Source organism: Photinus pyralis, unplaced genomic scaffold (assembly GCF_008802855.1).
Source record: "Photinus pyralis isolate 1611_PpyrPB1 unplaced genomic scaffold, Ppyr1.3 Ppyr1.4_LG10, whole genome shotgun sequence".
Taxonomy (NCBI): Eukaryota; Metazoa; Arthropoda; class Insecta; order Coleoptera; family Lampyridae; genus Photinus; species Photinus pyralis.
This window is the reverse complement of record NW_022170250.1, coordinates 333,082-349,316: the sequence shown is the minus strand read 5'-3', so window position 1 is coordinate 349,316 and position 16,235 is coordinate 333,082.

Sequence of the window (16,235 nt, the reverse complement as noted above, 5' to 3'; positions counted from 1 at the left end):
GAAGAAACTGCAAAGAGACTTTGGAAATTGGGAAGGGCTTCTAAAGAGAGGTTTTGAGAAGCAGTCTGAAGAGACTTTGCAGATTTTTAAAGATTTTAAAGATACATGAGGATGAATTTTAGAGAGATTGTAGTGAGATTTTATACAGAGATTGGCAAGAGCTTCTTAAGTGACTTGAAAGAGATTCTGAGAAAAATTTAAAGGTTCTGAAGGTAAATAGGTAAATTCGAATGACTTTTGAATACGAGTAGATTGCAATGAGTGATTAAGGCATTAAGAAGGTGTTGAAAAGATTGAGCACAAAACAGATACCCACAAAATTCATCTGCGAAGCATTTTCCGTTCCCTAAGTTGGAGCAATTTTACACACGCAGTGTTTTAATCGATAACATAACCGAAAAATGCGTTATGAATTGCTTTCTCCAACGAGCTTGTATAATGGATAAATTTCTAACCGAGAAACACTTGGAGACAGAACGAAATTCCCTTCGAAAGCTTTTAGTCCTTTTTTTTATTAATACCTCAGTTGATGTATCCATCGTAGATTTAATCAGGGGGTAGCTTAAAACACAAGAGGCATCCCGACACCCTTCATATATATTCTCCGCCGCAACAAACACTGATTAAATTTTCATGTCCTAACTATCGTATATACGGCCTCGTACCGATGATACTATTGATTACGCGTCTTAAGGACTTTTGTTCATGCAAAGCCCGATTCAATTGAATAACGCTATCAATCCATCAAAGGTAATTTCAACAAGTTAACTCGATTGACTTCATTTTAAACTTGACACCTCGGAGATGTTAAATAAAAAATCACCTCAAAGGAAAACGTGCCCTGATTGAGAACAACCCCCTCCCCTATTTACATCGAGCTTTTTTCTCTTAAAAATGTAATTTATCGCACACCTCCGTGTCATGCGATCTTTTGATCTTCGATTGTAAGAAAATAAATATCACCCCCTAATTTCCGACTGCGTACTCCACTAAATATTTATGATTTTTGATCCCTAAACACAAAATGTACCTTTTAGATGATCCCTTAACGAAGGCTCTCTCAACCCAAATCAATCAATTCAGGTGTTTCCATGGAAACTTGAGACACATATTAAGAGTGAGCCATTTAGAAAATTATACACAGTGTTTTCTGTCGAGGGGAATGTGATCAATATTCAAGGATAAGGGATAATAATCGGCGGGATAAAAGTAAAGGGAAGGTTTTGTTTCGGCGCTGCCTCGATGATTAATGCTAAAAATTTAATTGAGTCTTTTTTTCTCTCGGCCGCCCCCTCCACGCACACACACACATACACCCCCACCCGTGCGCGTTGTTTTGTTAAGGAAAGTCCGATTGAATTAGAAGTTCGTGTTTTGCACATGCAAACATATAAATTTACTAGTTAATAGAATGGGGACCGCCGACTAAATAGTTCGGAAAGTGGTAGATTCCGAATTTGGTTCGCAGCCAATTGTTTGTAAGAGCATGGCCAACTTAAATCGGAGATGTTCGATAAATTAACCCCGAATAATTAACAAGGAGTTTATGGTTTCTCCCACCTACTAATTCGGCGTGGATGGAGCGCGGAAATGTTTGCATTGTAAAACTTGGAAGGAGGAGAGTTTGGTCAAAGAGAAATGGCGGTAATTTTCCGTCGAATGATGCCCATGCATGACGTGAATTCTCGATTTCGATTGTTTTCCGTGACAAAGTGGCTTGTCTGGAGATGGGCCCAAGAGTACCACTCCCACTGCCATAACTTACAAACCGTCTACATAAAAAATCATAGGTCAATTTCGCGTTGTCACTTTGCACATTCTACTACATCCATTAGACTTAGAGAATCTCTAAGTTTAGCCATTCTGTTTTAGAATACCTAAAGTAACATTAGCAATCTTAACACTAAGAAGTTGTATGTTAAGATAACGCATTAGCGACTTTGACGCTCTCCTTTGGAATGTAGGTCTTAAGTTTAATTAAGAATAAGGGTGTTATTAGGAAGGGTTGTAAAGCCTGACAATTGTCTCTAAGAGGTCGAAAGTATAATGAGTGTAATGTATGCAAGAGTGTGTATGGGTGCTTATTTTCTGTTAGTTGTACGTGATGATGTTCCATTTGGTTTTAATGCGGGAGTGCGATAGAGACGTACAAAAGATAACGCTACAATACGTGGCGTTAAAAATTAACATTAATACGTGCTTGTGTACCTTAGTTACGCATTCTAGCCTGTAATGTAATATTGCAGTGCTTTTTAGACTAAATAGAAATATATATGATGACATCTTCTTTGAATGCTCGCTTTGGGAATTCCTAACACTCCGCTAATTTTTAATTACTTTCGATTCCTCTTCGGAGTAATCTTTTCTCTCTCTCGTGCGTTCTTCATATTCTGTAGCCGAATTTACCTTTCCAATAAGTATTTTAAATGGACACTGTGTTTATGTTGTATCTGTGGCATTCTGGACGCTCAGAAACCTGTAAAGTTATGAAAGAACATTAAATAGCAATTGAGGATGAGAAGAGTGCAGATGGGACCTACGAAGTGTGTTGGGATATCCCTTAACTTTTGGTTTACTACTAACGCACGGATAAGCGGCAGTACTCAGGACCGATTGGCTACGGAGACGCGAACTGGTATTAAGAGTTGAAATGGCCTGCGGTTTACAGAACCAAAGCTCAATTCTGGCCCCACCGACAGCTGCAGCAAACTTTTTACAACTACTCTAAACCAGCACAACTTTCTTTGAAATACTCCATAAATCATGAAATTATAAAGTTAAAATATTAAATAGTAGAAGGGGTGCACTTGTCGGCCATCTTGGATTTTATTCGCGGTTGATTCGCGGGGTCAATCAAGGTCAATTAAATTGATTCGCGGGGTGGTTCACGTGGGCGAGGGAATTTTTGAGGGTTAATTTGGGTATTTCTGAGAAATTTGAGTAATTTCTTAGGAATTTGTCTTTGATGACGTCATTAATTACATAGATTACTATCTCATTAAATTAATCAGCGGGTCGATTAATTTAATTCGCGGTTAGATTTCTAGGAATTTCCGCGTATTAATTTAATTCGCGGCTTAATCAATTTAATTCGCGGTTTTGATTAATTTAATTCGCGGTCCATTTAATTTAATTGTCGATCCAATTAATTTAATTGGCGCTAGAAATTAGCAAAACAAGTTTTAATTATATTTATTACCAAATGTGCAACGTATAGAAATAGATGAACAATCACGAAACAAAAATTACACTTGAAAATATACAATACAAACCGCTTCCGCACCACCCAGGAGGTAGAGTTAATGGCGCGTTTTTTTTATCGTGGTTTCCCCAGGAGGCCTAATCCACGGAACGTATTTACAGCTTAAAATTAATTATTTACACTAACAATTATAACCTTTTGTACCCGCATGGCAAGCAGCTACAGTCTATCCGTCGGCGCTTCGTATATGTTACTCCATACCTTTTCCTTTCGCGACGTGAAATTACCTCATACGTACACGTGCGGGCTATACGTCTATCGGCCCCTATAAAAGTCTGGGGTGCGTCGTGTAGGACTGCGTTTTTAATTGCCTCAAAGTTTATCACTTCACTGTTCTTAAAGTTTAAACAAATTCCTTGCACTTCTTTATTGTCATTAGGCACAAACACTTTATATGCATAGTTTTTTGAACTCCCTCTCGCTCCAAGTATTCTGCAAGGTATTGCATGCAAGCTTCTTCGTTTATGCACCATGTCGGCCACCTATTTAGTCCGAAGGAAACTGTCTACGTGCCGTGTGAATAATCCACCGCTCTTGGTATCGCGGTTGTATTGAGTGGTTTTGTAGGCCCACACTTCATGTAGCTCCTGTACGATGTACCCTAAAGAGATGGTTTTCCGTATCTCATCTGCTACATACGTCCCCGTGAACTGTCGCTCTTGGATGTTACGTGTACAGTCTCCCTGCTCCATAGTTTCACAACACACGCGACATAGACTTAAACATTAATTTTCCGTGACAGCGAAATGGATGCACGGGGTGTGGAGGTAACACAGTGCACTTAACTACTCCTTCATTATTGTCCAAGTTGACGGTACGCAGTTCTTCGGGTCTTGCAAACACGCGAGGGTGCCCGATAGGGTACTTCCCATACTAATTGGCAAAGGGGAACAAAGAACAAACGTCAAAAATGAACCCGCGCGATGGATTTTTCGGTGGTCGGGCCAACGCTATTAAATTGTATCATCGTGCCGAAGAGGGTGAACAAATTTGATACTTTGACGTTTGTTCTTTGTGCAGTCTGTGTACAAGTGTATGACGTCACACAAGTTTTAAATAAAACGTCCTATTTTTGAATTTCCCGCCGTTGGCCGCCATTTTGTTTTTATGTAAAAAAAAGAGATGGGCATGTTTTAAATTACGCATCCTATTTTTTAATTTCCCGCCGTTGGCGACCAGTTTGCTTTCAATTAGAGGGTAGTTATACGTGCGTAGTTTTCATTACATAGGTATATGTAATTAAATTTATTATACCGCGAATTAAATTAATTGGACCGACAATTAAATTAATTGGACCGCGGTTTAAATTAATCAAAACCGCGAATTAAATTGATTAAGCCGCGTATTAAATTAATCAGCGGAAATTCCTAGAAATCAAACCGCGAATTAAATTAATCGACCCGCGGATTAATTTAATTGATGACGTCATCAATTAAATCAAACGTCAATATAGCTCAAAATAGTATCACATTTAATTCATTAATCAAATCGAAGACCAATTACCAAGAAATTACTCAAATTTCTCAGAAATAACCAAATTAACCCCCAAAAATACCCTAGCCCACGTGGACCAACCCGCGAATCAATTTAATTGACCTCGCGAATCAACCGCAAATAAAATCCAAGATGGCCGACAAGTGCACCCCTTCTACTTACAAGAGATATATAATATATTTACGTTAGCTTAATCTTAATCCCGAATGCATAATTTCGCGCGACCTAATTTTATTTGATTGGCTGCATTTTAGATAAACAAAGCGAGGCCACGTTCAAATTATTGTGTAGGTACTCAATTCAATTAATAAATGTTAAATGAAAAGAGATTACCTTGCAGTATAAATAAATAAAAGGATTATTAACACCTGAAATAATTCTTTATTTATTTATTGAGACTACTGAGTCTCCCAAATGTTAAATTTAAAGTCAACCTTGAGATGATGACGAAAACCTGATGTCTACGAAGAAAATAATACAATTCTAAGTTTAAAGTTTGTTTTGTTTTGAGCTAGCTTGAGGTGTTTAGTGGGTGGTGTAGTGGCCGCACCTCATAGCACACAGGAATATATTATTTAACACTATTGTTCAAAGTCTCCATTGTTGTCTATGCGTATCTCTAGTTTTCAAATTGTCTAATGATTAGTAGTTGTTCCTTAATACTGCTATATGTTATAATGTTATACAATACGTATTATATATTTGAAATCAGAAAAAACAGGGCTACTCAAAACTATAAAAATATACAGGGTACTCCATTGAAGATATTGAAAACGTGTTTTGTTGAGCACTCTCTGTAGATTAAATTAAATTAGTTAGTTTATACTTGTTTCCCAAAATTAATGAAAATAAGTAGGGGTCGAAATATATTTGGTAATCCTGTACATAAAAAATAACTTCACAATGGCATGGATCTACTCCAGCATCGGCTATCAATAATTTAACACAGTATTCATGTTAAAGTCGATCATCTTACGAACAGACTTCATACTAAATCGAAGAAAATTAGAGGACCCCTTCTCGTATTACTTACGCATCGTCCGGCAGCTGGCACAGCGAAGAATCGCAAATGTTTGAGTTACTTCCTCCACGCAATAAATAGTTAGACACATACAGGGCAACATGATACCGCTCCTGTATATCCTTGTGCATACATAAATAAACACTTAATAAAGCATAACCACCAGTACAGTATAACAACAAACATGATTCAGTAACGGTACAAAGCCTGCAGCACGCCACGCTTCAATAAACAAATATCAGCCGGCGAGTGGCCTATGCCAATTGATTCCACGACTTTTCCGGTAGGAATCGATTTCCTGCAGTCAAGAGTTCGGGTCTGCTTCATATCGCCTTTTACATCTTGGATTGAAATTCTTTGCCTAATACGAAGGTGTAACCGTTTTAATTACTTTCGATTAAGTTACTCTAGTCAGTGTAGCCGTTTTTGAAGCTCGAGCTGTACTTTTCGGTAGTTTCCGTTTTTCATGCCCTTCTTAATCGTGTACGTGAGTTTGTAATTAATTGATGGAAGCTTAATTTTATCGAACCTGCTAAAATTAGCATTAGACAAATAGCCGTAGTCAATCAATTTAATGCGTAACGAAATAGATGACTTTTTTGTGGAAAAAGTGCAAGGATATGAAAACGCGAATGTTGCAATTAAGCCTGAAACTTGAAATAAGTCAAACAGAGTAAAATTTGACCCTTGAAATATTAATCTTGTAGTGCAAATACGTCATATGTTGGTTTCATTACGCGAGGAACACAAACAAAAAAGTGAGTCCTCCGAAATTGCCTGCAAAATCATAGATATCAAATGACATATACTCGCATCCAGAGTTGCTGTTCTTTTCCAGATATTTTCTAACGTGTCCGATTTATCCAGCTCATTTTGGCAACAGACAGATACGAATATATCAGAAGGAAATAGACTCGGAGCGGGTTAATAAATAACCGGAAGAGAATGAAACAGTCGCCAGAATTAAGCCTCTATATTTCCCATAGTCCTCCTCGCCGAGCTTAGCATTGGACAGTGGATTAGAAATTCAGTTGCGACGTTTTGATCCATACTTTTCCTCCGTCCTTTTCCGCTCGTCTCCAATTCGCATCTCCGTCTCCGTCGTTCTTTCATTCGTTCACATGAATATGCAGATCCCGTATTAGGCTGCCAAAAACCGAAGTTATATCTCAGTAGGCCGGCAGTCGATATTGAGATCATTCTATACAGAAAGCGAAGCTCGACATTGTCTCTTTTAGAAGTGGGACGCATGCAAATTTCGCTGATTCCCGAACATTCGCTCATCCCTTCCTTATAAAACCGAAAGAGAAAATCTCCGCGATATTAAAACCGCGCGTTTACGTGTAATGGAAATGTTTCGATAGCCTCATTCACTCTTTTCAATTAGCCTCGGACTCGCCATTTTTGTGCGTTTCCAATAACAATGACAGTTTCGACCTGAAAACGTTAAGCACTTTACAATTGCAGACAGTTAAACTGGTTGGGGGAGGGAGGAAATTCGAAACGTTCACCTACACTTTTGGAATGCGTAATTTTATGATTGACACGCAAAGCCCTTATGTCACTGAGCCGTTTCATTTTCCAGTTTTTGTTTATTGTCTATAAAACAAGCACTAACTTCCCTCTGTATCACATTTCTGTGATCCTGATCACACAAAAAGTAACCGAACGGAGAATATAATATGCCAATCAACCTTACTGAGTGCGTTTCTGTGATCCTAATACAACAAATGCTTACACAGAACTTGGTAACAGGAGAACATAACACGTGAGAAAAACACATTCTCTTGTGCCTGTGTGATCCTATAATTAACGATCCATCAAATAGCAGGAGATTTGTTACAGATACTCAGGATTTTGGAATTTAAATTTGTGTCAGGAAAACATAAAGAGCAAGAACAATAAATTTAACGCAGCAATTATTCTCGGCATGAATCTTGATCCTTGGGTAGTCGAATCTTCGTATACGGGAGGGAGGGAAGTATTCCACACCACGAGACCCGCCGCCGGTGCTACACTATTCTCCAACAAATTGTGTGTTCACAACACTTGGCCCTTTTCGAGTTTTTCTAAGCTTTATCGACCTTTTTCAATGTTTTTCAACCTACCGGAATCTTATGGGCTTCTGATAGGGCCCCCAGAAGTTTTCCAAAGCTATTTGATACCCATCGACCCGAGTTTTGAGCAAATTTCCGGAAAGCCTTCGAATGTTTTTCGGTACTTTATTCCTCCACTTCACAACCGCTTCTCGTAGCACCCTAGGATTAAATGTTCTGGAAAATACTCAGGAAGTCGTGGGGAGGGTCACGAGAAAGCCTTTTGAACACGTTTCAGTCATAGGCTGCTTTCAAAACATTCACAGGCTTGACAAAGCAACCAAAGGTTGTCCCCTGAGAGATGATGGGAGGGGGGATGTTCTGGCGCACACCTACAGTTTTCTAAGCCCCTTTCAAAAAGTTTCAAGCCTTTCTCAAAAGTCCTGTTCAGAGCTTCTCTTGATCGACCGAAGTCTTATAGACCAGAGCACCCAAGATTTTTCAGAGAGGTTGCAAAAGGCCCGAAATGTTGCGGTCTGGTGACGACAATTCCCCAGCTCACACTGCCATCCGGGTGACCACTTTCATGGCAAGAAACCCGCACGGCTGTCTTACCCCACCCACCCTATTCACCCGATATGGTTCTTAGTCGCTTTTTTTTTATTCCCACGAAGATGAATATGAAGGGAAAGCGTTTTGCAGACGTGGAGGAGGTGAAGAGGAAAACTACGGAGGCGCGTGTAGTAATCAAAGTAGATGAGTTTAAAAAGTGTTTCGAGCAATGGCAGAAGAGATTAGACAAGTGGATTAATTGCCGCTAACGGGGAATACTTAGAAGGAAATTCAAAAACAACTTTTGGGAACCCCCTCGTAGTTAAATTGCAGTGGACCTTGTTTGTTTGTCCAAATGATCGATTAATTTAGAGCATTCGGCTTTCAAAGTACTCCGACACTCAAAAGTTAGGATGAAAAATATTCGTGGATTGTGACGACTACGGTTTGGAAAATCTGGAGGTTTTCAGAAAACTCAGGGAGGTTCAAAAGGGTAGAATCATCCAGAAAAGTTGGAAAACTCCCAGAATAACGAGATCTAACTCGCACTCTAAGTAAGACATTCTATATAACATCTAAGAGAGATAAATTCGGGAACGTTCTAGGGTTAGCACAGACCTTAGAAGATTGTTGCCGAACGATATGGTTTTCAGGTCTTCCAAGGGTCAAAGTGAAAGAAATTAAAAATATCTAGATGGTCCAAATCCGTACGGATCAAAGGGACAGTTTAGATCTATTGGAAAAGGCCCCTAAAAGAAGAACAAGGGACGTTTTGAACCATTTTGGGAAAGTACATTTCTTGGGAAATGGGAAAGTTCAGAAGGTTGAGTTGGGTGGTGGTAGGAGTTAATTATTAATTAATTGGTCGTAATTTGGACCTGCATTGTATCAGACTGGCCACAAAAGTGTTGTCTTACCCGTCGAGTATCGTTCTCGAGGGGCCTTTTTAAGAACAAAAATACAATTCAAAGTGATAGCAAATTAATTAGTTTTTAAATTTGAGTACACTCCCTCGTTCTTTTAAATCCAGACTGCATATCGAAAGGGTATTAGAAATCTCCGGAAACTTTTTATAGAAGCCGAGTTTGCAATTCAAATTGCATTGCGGAACACTCAAGAGCGGTTTGCGTTGATTTTTTACGCGAATAACGAGCGCGAGTATTACGGCAACAACCTGAAAAACGCGGTTTTCCTGAAGGAAAGCATAAAAGCGATCTAAAATCATAATCAAGATTCGATCGTGAATGTCGAGTATAAAATAACTCGACAATAAAAAAAAACCGTAACACAATATCGTAAAATCAAACCGCCGCGCCGCCCGCCGCATCTCACAAAAGGAGTGTAAAACTCGGAAGCGCGATTTCGAACGTTGCACCCTCGGCCCCCCGTCGCGTTTTGCGGATACGGCTAAACTTTGAAATATATCTCTCAATATTTTTGCATGCATATCAAGGAGGCCATAAAGCAAGTGCCTTTATATTTTATTGCTCATATCAGACTGTTTTTAATGCGTGTATCCAATACGGGAAATGACGTTCCGCATTTCTTAGCTCCTTTATCCGATACGAAAAGGTTTTACATAAATTCGTTTTCCAATTGGGAGAATTTGTTTTTTTGCTACATGCGAAATTAGGGGAGAGGACGCCCTTTAATGGCGTACTTGTCTGGTCAATTCAAAGTAATTACGTCCCACAGAATTAGAGAACATAATACCTGAGAAGGTATGTCATATTGTTTTACTATTCCTGTGATCCTGATACAAATTACTTCTCCCTCTCCTGTGATCCTAATACAATACGTTCGAACGGAAAAATATGTCTACTCTCCTGACACCTACAGCCTCTTTACATTGTTTCTTAAATTCTTTCGTATCAGGGAAACATAATAACTTACACAAGGTGGATTATCATGCATTTTTCTTATGATCTGTGACAAAAACCATACAGAACTCTCAAATTTGTCTGTCTGCGTTTGTGTAGCCCTAATTACTCAATACATCTGCAGATGGTAATACGTCCCACCTTTGAATTTTGAAGATTTACGATCTCCATTTGAAAGATCTAAAGTCTTGTCGCGTAAACCAAAACATTTAACTTGTGACTCTTGTGGCTGGTGCTAATTATGACGAATACGTTCTCTAATTGTTGTTTGCTCACTGATGAGCATCGGTGTCGCTTGCATATTTCATGGATTTGGACACGAGTTGTACGTCTCGCCCTCGCATTATTTGATCTTGACACGCGATTGTTTTTTTGCGTTTCATCTTTTGCGAATACGACAACCCTTGCCTTTGGCGCGGCGTTAAAGCTCATAAACGAATAATCGTCTATTTTTCGCCCCCCACAAAGAGCATATTTATAATAATATATTTAATTAGTAACGTCGGAATGTCAAAAGCAGAGAGCTTTACGCTGGAGTTACTTTGTCTCTACTCGTATTAAAGACTTAACGTGTGCACGATGCTACTCCGCCGCCCCCTACCCCTTTTCCGCGTCACACGTCACGAAATCGCGATTTAAATTTTGTCCAAGTTTTCTTTGGGCACCACCTAAAACAAAACAGTATCGATCAGCTTCACGTCACAATACATTCCAAACCAAATAACATCCCCTAAAAATGTCAGTATAGTCTAAGCATGCAGTTGATAAATCCGAGCGGGCCCGATATGACATTTGCGACCACAAATCATCTCCTTAAGCCTGACAGGGAGAATATCAAATATTCAAACTATTAAAATCGCGCTCCTTCTATATACAACACAAAAAGAAACATTTACAAAGGAATTGTTAACAAAACCAATAACCAAAAATGTGTGAAAAAATCTGTCTGTATACACAAAGGCGAGCTATTTGAGGGTGTTCACCCTTGGAGAAAATATGATTGTGAATATTCGCAACCCTTCATCGAGGGTGAGCCTGATTTGAATATCGGATCTGGTGAATCTATAACTCAGCCACTCAGCCCCAGTCAGATATTAGACATTAGAATGGATGTTGTTCTACTCTTACTTTGCTAGAATCGTGATGCAACGTTCGCGAAGCGTGCGGCATAGCTTAACCGTAGGGATTTTTACCGACACGACACTCGGACTTGTTAATGTGAAGTAGGCTTCTTTTTCGAGTAAATTATCTTGTATACGCGCCCTCTTTAATGCTCTGAAGTGGAAAATAATCAAACGTTAACGCCGCAAGGCGACAAATCTAAATTTAGATTTTTGAAGGAACTTCCCTTTTAAACTGAGACCACTTCTTGGTCATCTGGAACGGCCTTAATTTACTTTGAGGCTAAGAATAATTAAAAAGTTCAATTATGTCCAGAAGAGTAACCCTTTAATTAAGAACAACGGAATTCACATACCAATTCAAAAATTACTAAAAGGAAACCCATGCGTTTGTTTCGTAATTTTTTAGTTTTTTATTATAAAAACAGACATTTCTCGACGTCTATACACTGAACGAAATAAGATCTTGTTGCTTCTGTGCCATTTGTAATTTCTTTTGTTTCTGTAGTCTCCAAACCGCCTATAGCACCTGCAGTGTATATAACTTATGTAAATTAGACAACTTTCTGAGCTATCTGTATCTTCTGTAGCTTTCACAGATACTGCACCTTCTGTTTCTTCAGCAATCTTTGTAGTTTCTGCAGTTCTTGTAGTTTCTATGGTTCCCGTAGTTTCTGCATATTCGGTAGTTTGTGTATTTTTTATAGTTTCTGCAATTACACCTTTGATTTTGGCTTTTGTAACGTTTGATTCCCTGTATTTTCAGTATCACTTGCATCAGCATTTTTAGCATATTCGGTGGTTGAGCCTCCCCTTTATTGAAGCAACAGCAAATCCAATTCGAGTGGGTGTAAATAGGAAAATACATGCAATACAAAACGGCTTCAAGCGCCCATTGGTTGATATCTTTAAGAACGTACAAATCAAAATGTTCCTTATTACGTTGTTTTTTACTTCTATTCATAATAATTTACGATGTTTTTCGTCAGCCCTTTAATTTTAGGTAAATGGAATAAGGGTACCCCATATAGAACAACAACAATTCATTAACACCGTTATAGTCGACGCTGACTGTTTAATTTCCTCTTAATTTCGCGATAAACCGTGTGTGTATATATATATATAAAGATCAAAGGGCTGTAACTTTTGATCTAGTAGTCCAATCGTGGAACTGTTTGAAATTATGGATTCTACGGGCCAAACTCTATAAGAAAATGGTTTTTCCCGGTCGATCTCAGACAATTTTTTTTTCCGGGCTCAAAAAAAGGCAGTGTTATACCTTCCTTTTTTACCAAAAATCGACTGCTCCAAAATATCTCGGGAAAACACTTTTTCACACTAATTTTGGTGCGTAGAATCCAAAACGATTCGTACTTTTTCGATCAGACGTCTCAATGAAAAGTTATGGACTAAATACAAATTTCGAAAATATATATATATATATATATATATATATATATACAGGGTGACAATTTGAAAACTTACCAACCCCCATATCTTAGTAAATAAACGAGATATTTAAAAAAATCAAAATCCGTTTCGGTAATTCGGAGGGGGAATCACAATGACATAGTTGGCGACGCACCCCCTCCAACCCCCTGCGCCCCAGCCACCCCAACTTTTAAATCTTAAATAGTGACCCCCCATGTGTGATACGTCGTTGGAAAGCTCTGAAAAAATGCTTTCCAACCATACCAAATAGCATTACATTTAGTTTAGTAATTATTGTGCAAATCAAAAAATAAACTAATATGATACATTTTCTAAAGTTGGCTTTTATTTCCATAAATGTTCAAAATGTTTTCCGTTATTGGTAAGACAGTATTACTATGCGATCAAAAATTAGTAGCTGTGGAGTCGCCCTTTGAAATTTTTGTTTACATGGAAAATCGTATTTAACTTGAACTTCCAAAGCCGACTCGACAGCAACTCATTTTTGATCGCCAGTTATAATCTATTCTCAAACTCTTGTCGAACCTTTTCAAATATTGGTTTTGCAATATTTCGACATTCTTGAATTATTCTCTGTCTTAAGTTCGTCTATGTTCGCCGGTTGCGTTTTAAATACGACAGATTTCAAATGTATCATATTAGTTTATTTTTTGATTTGCACGATAATTACTAACCTAAATGTAATGCTATTTGGTATGGTTGGAAAGCATTTTTTCAGAGCTTTCCAACGACGTATCACACATGGGGGGTCACTATTTAAGATTTAAAAGTTGGGGTGGCTGGGGCGCAGGGGGTTGGAGGGGGTGCGTCGCCAACTATGTCATTGTGATTTCCCCTCCGAATTACCGAAACGGATTTTGATTTTTTTAAATATCTCGTTTATTTACTAAGATATGGGGGTTGGTAAGTTTTCAAATTGTCACCCTGTATATATATATATACACATAAAGTTCAAAGGGCTGTAACTTTTGATCTAGTAGTCCAATCTTGGAACTGTTTTAAATTATGGATTCTACGGGTCAAACTCTATAAAAAAATGTTTTTTCCCGGTCGATCTCAGACAATTTTTTTTTCCGGGCTCAAAAAAAGGCAGTGTTATACCTTCCTTTTTTTTACAAAAATCGACTGCTCCAAAATTTCTCGGGAAAACACTTTTTCGCACTAATTTTGGTGCGTAGAATCCAAAACGATTCGTACTTTTTCGATCAGACCTCTCAATCAAAAGTTATGGACTAAATAAAAATTTCGACCAAAAATGTTTAACTGGCAGAACTGGCGCTGTTAGATTTTACGTTTCAATAAAAAGCAAAACACAGTAATAACCAGTGGGTTCTTTTCTATTGCCTGAACCTCTCCGAAAACGAGTGTATCCTTTCTTTTACTATGTACTGTTGGCTCTGGTAATCCAAAACCCGAACTAATCTTGAAATAAAACTACTATTTTGAACTATGTACTTGCCCAAGACCGAATGCATCCCAAAAATCTCCCAGTAAGGAACCCTACCACCTTTTCTCATTAACTACCACCCATAAAATGGCTTGTTACCCATGAAACAGGACAATATTAACTTGTTGATTTGTTTTCTTCATTACATAGAGGCTAAGGTACTAAATAAATCAATTCCCAGGTATACTACGTTCGATTTACCAGTTACTGAAATGATATCATCCCTATTCAGAGGTTTGGAGTAGATAAGACCAATTAAAATACCCACTTTAACTCTAGTTACAGAGAAATCTCGTCTACACACATCCGTAACCCATTATGAATACAAGGGCCTATAGAAATTAAAAGACGTAGAAGGGATAATCTTTAGTTCCATGCTTACAGATTTACATAAACGCCATATTATTGGAGCCTGTAAAGCGCATTTTTACAAAAAAGTTTGAAGAAATTGTTCACAATTCGAAATCTTCAAGGAATTCTAAAGAATTAAAGACACCTATGAATCGTTGAATGTTCAGATTCCTCGTTTTTTTGATTTTTGAAATTTGTGATTCTTTTACTTGATATTATACTTAAGCGAGTTATCTGAATGCCATTTTTTTTGGAAATTCGACATTTTGTCGACTTTTAATCCTGTAGTAGAGTATTTTCAATAAAAGTTTAGCAAAATGCATTCAATTTAGTAGTTTCTACGAGAATATGTGATCAATCAAGGCGAAAGGAGCTCGTTTGTTAACCTTTACTTCGTCATTTCTGAGGTAAGACATAGGCAACGATTAAAAATTGAGGCGAGCGTATCAAATTCAAACGTAGGTATTTTTAAAGTAGACTGCGTGATAAAAGCTAAAGCCAAATTTTCCTTACAATTGTTTAAGTCTGCAATGGACTGTGACGATTTCGAATTGAATTAACGCCTAGTGTCACATTCTACGGGCTGAGAAGCTTTCGACAGGGAGCGAAACTAAGGAATTATCGATGCAAATGAAATGATGTAATTCGGTGGCTCTCAATCGGTTAACAAACTTCACCCCATCACGCGAACAGGTTGGGATTACAAGCGGGATCGCGCGGAATCGGTGCGATTTTTCTTATTTCGATGCGGAAACTGGAGGAACATGCGATGCGATTACCTTAAAGGTGACAGGCGAACAGTTTGAGAATCTCTGAGAAGACCAGCGGAGTTGTATTCCATTTCATTCCGCCGTTTAGAAACTTTCAAATCATAACTTAGTCGAAGCGAACTGTCGACTATAAAGTGACAGTTCTGCATTTATAATTTTGTAGTAATTTTGAATAACTTACGCCAATTATTGGTTGGTCGCTTCTTATTAGAAAATTATAAATTAATTCCGGCGCTTTAATTAAAAATTCAGTTTGCAATACAATTCACAAATGCGATCATCTCGGGATCTCTCGCTTTTACTGTCCTGCTCCTGTAATGAGTCAGAGTGTAGGATATTTGTTATTGATACCCCAATATCTATGCATGGCACATTCTAAAGCTTGTATTTGCAGTCATTTTCATCTGTTATGTCCTTTGCTCGATCACGTACCATCAATTTCTGGCGCGCTCTAATTTTGATTAACGAATTTTAAATTCAATTAATAATTTTTCATCGCGAAAGCGCCGCGAGCTGAAAAAATTAATGGTAGCCACTTAATGATCAGATGTTTTCTTTCAATACCGCACAAATAAAGAAACTGGTATCTCAATTTTCTTGGACAATAGGAAGGAAAACAACGTAATATATCGCCGGCTGTCAGTTCGTATATAGAAATAATCAATTTGGGCAATTTTTTCGGGGAGAAACGCCGCGAATTGAATTCTTAAAACGCGACGTAAAACCGATCGTTACCGTTGGCAAAATTAAAGGCGCCCGCTACGGCGATATTGATGTGTTTGTACCATTACCACCCCTTAATAAAAGGGAGGTTTTGCATATCCCTGATTTATTGGCTCTCATCAAAGC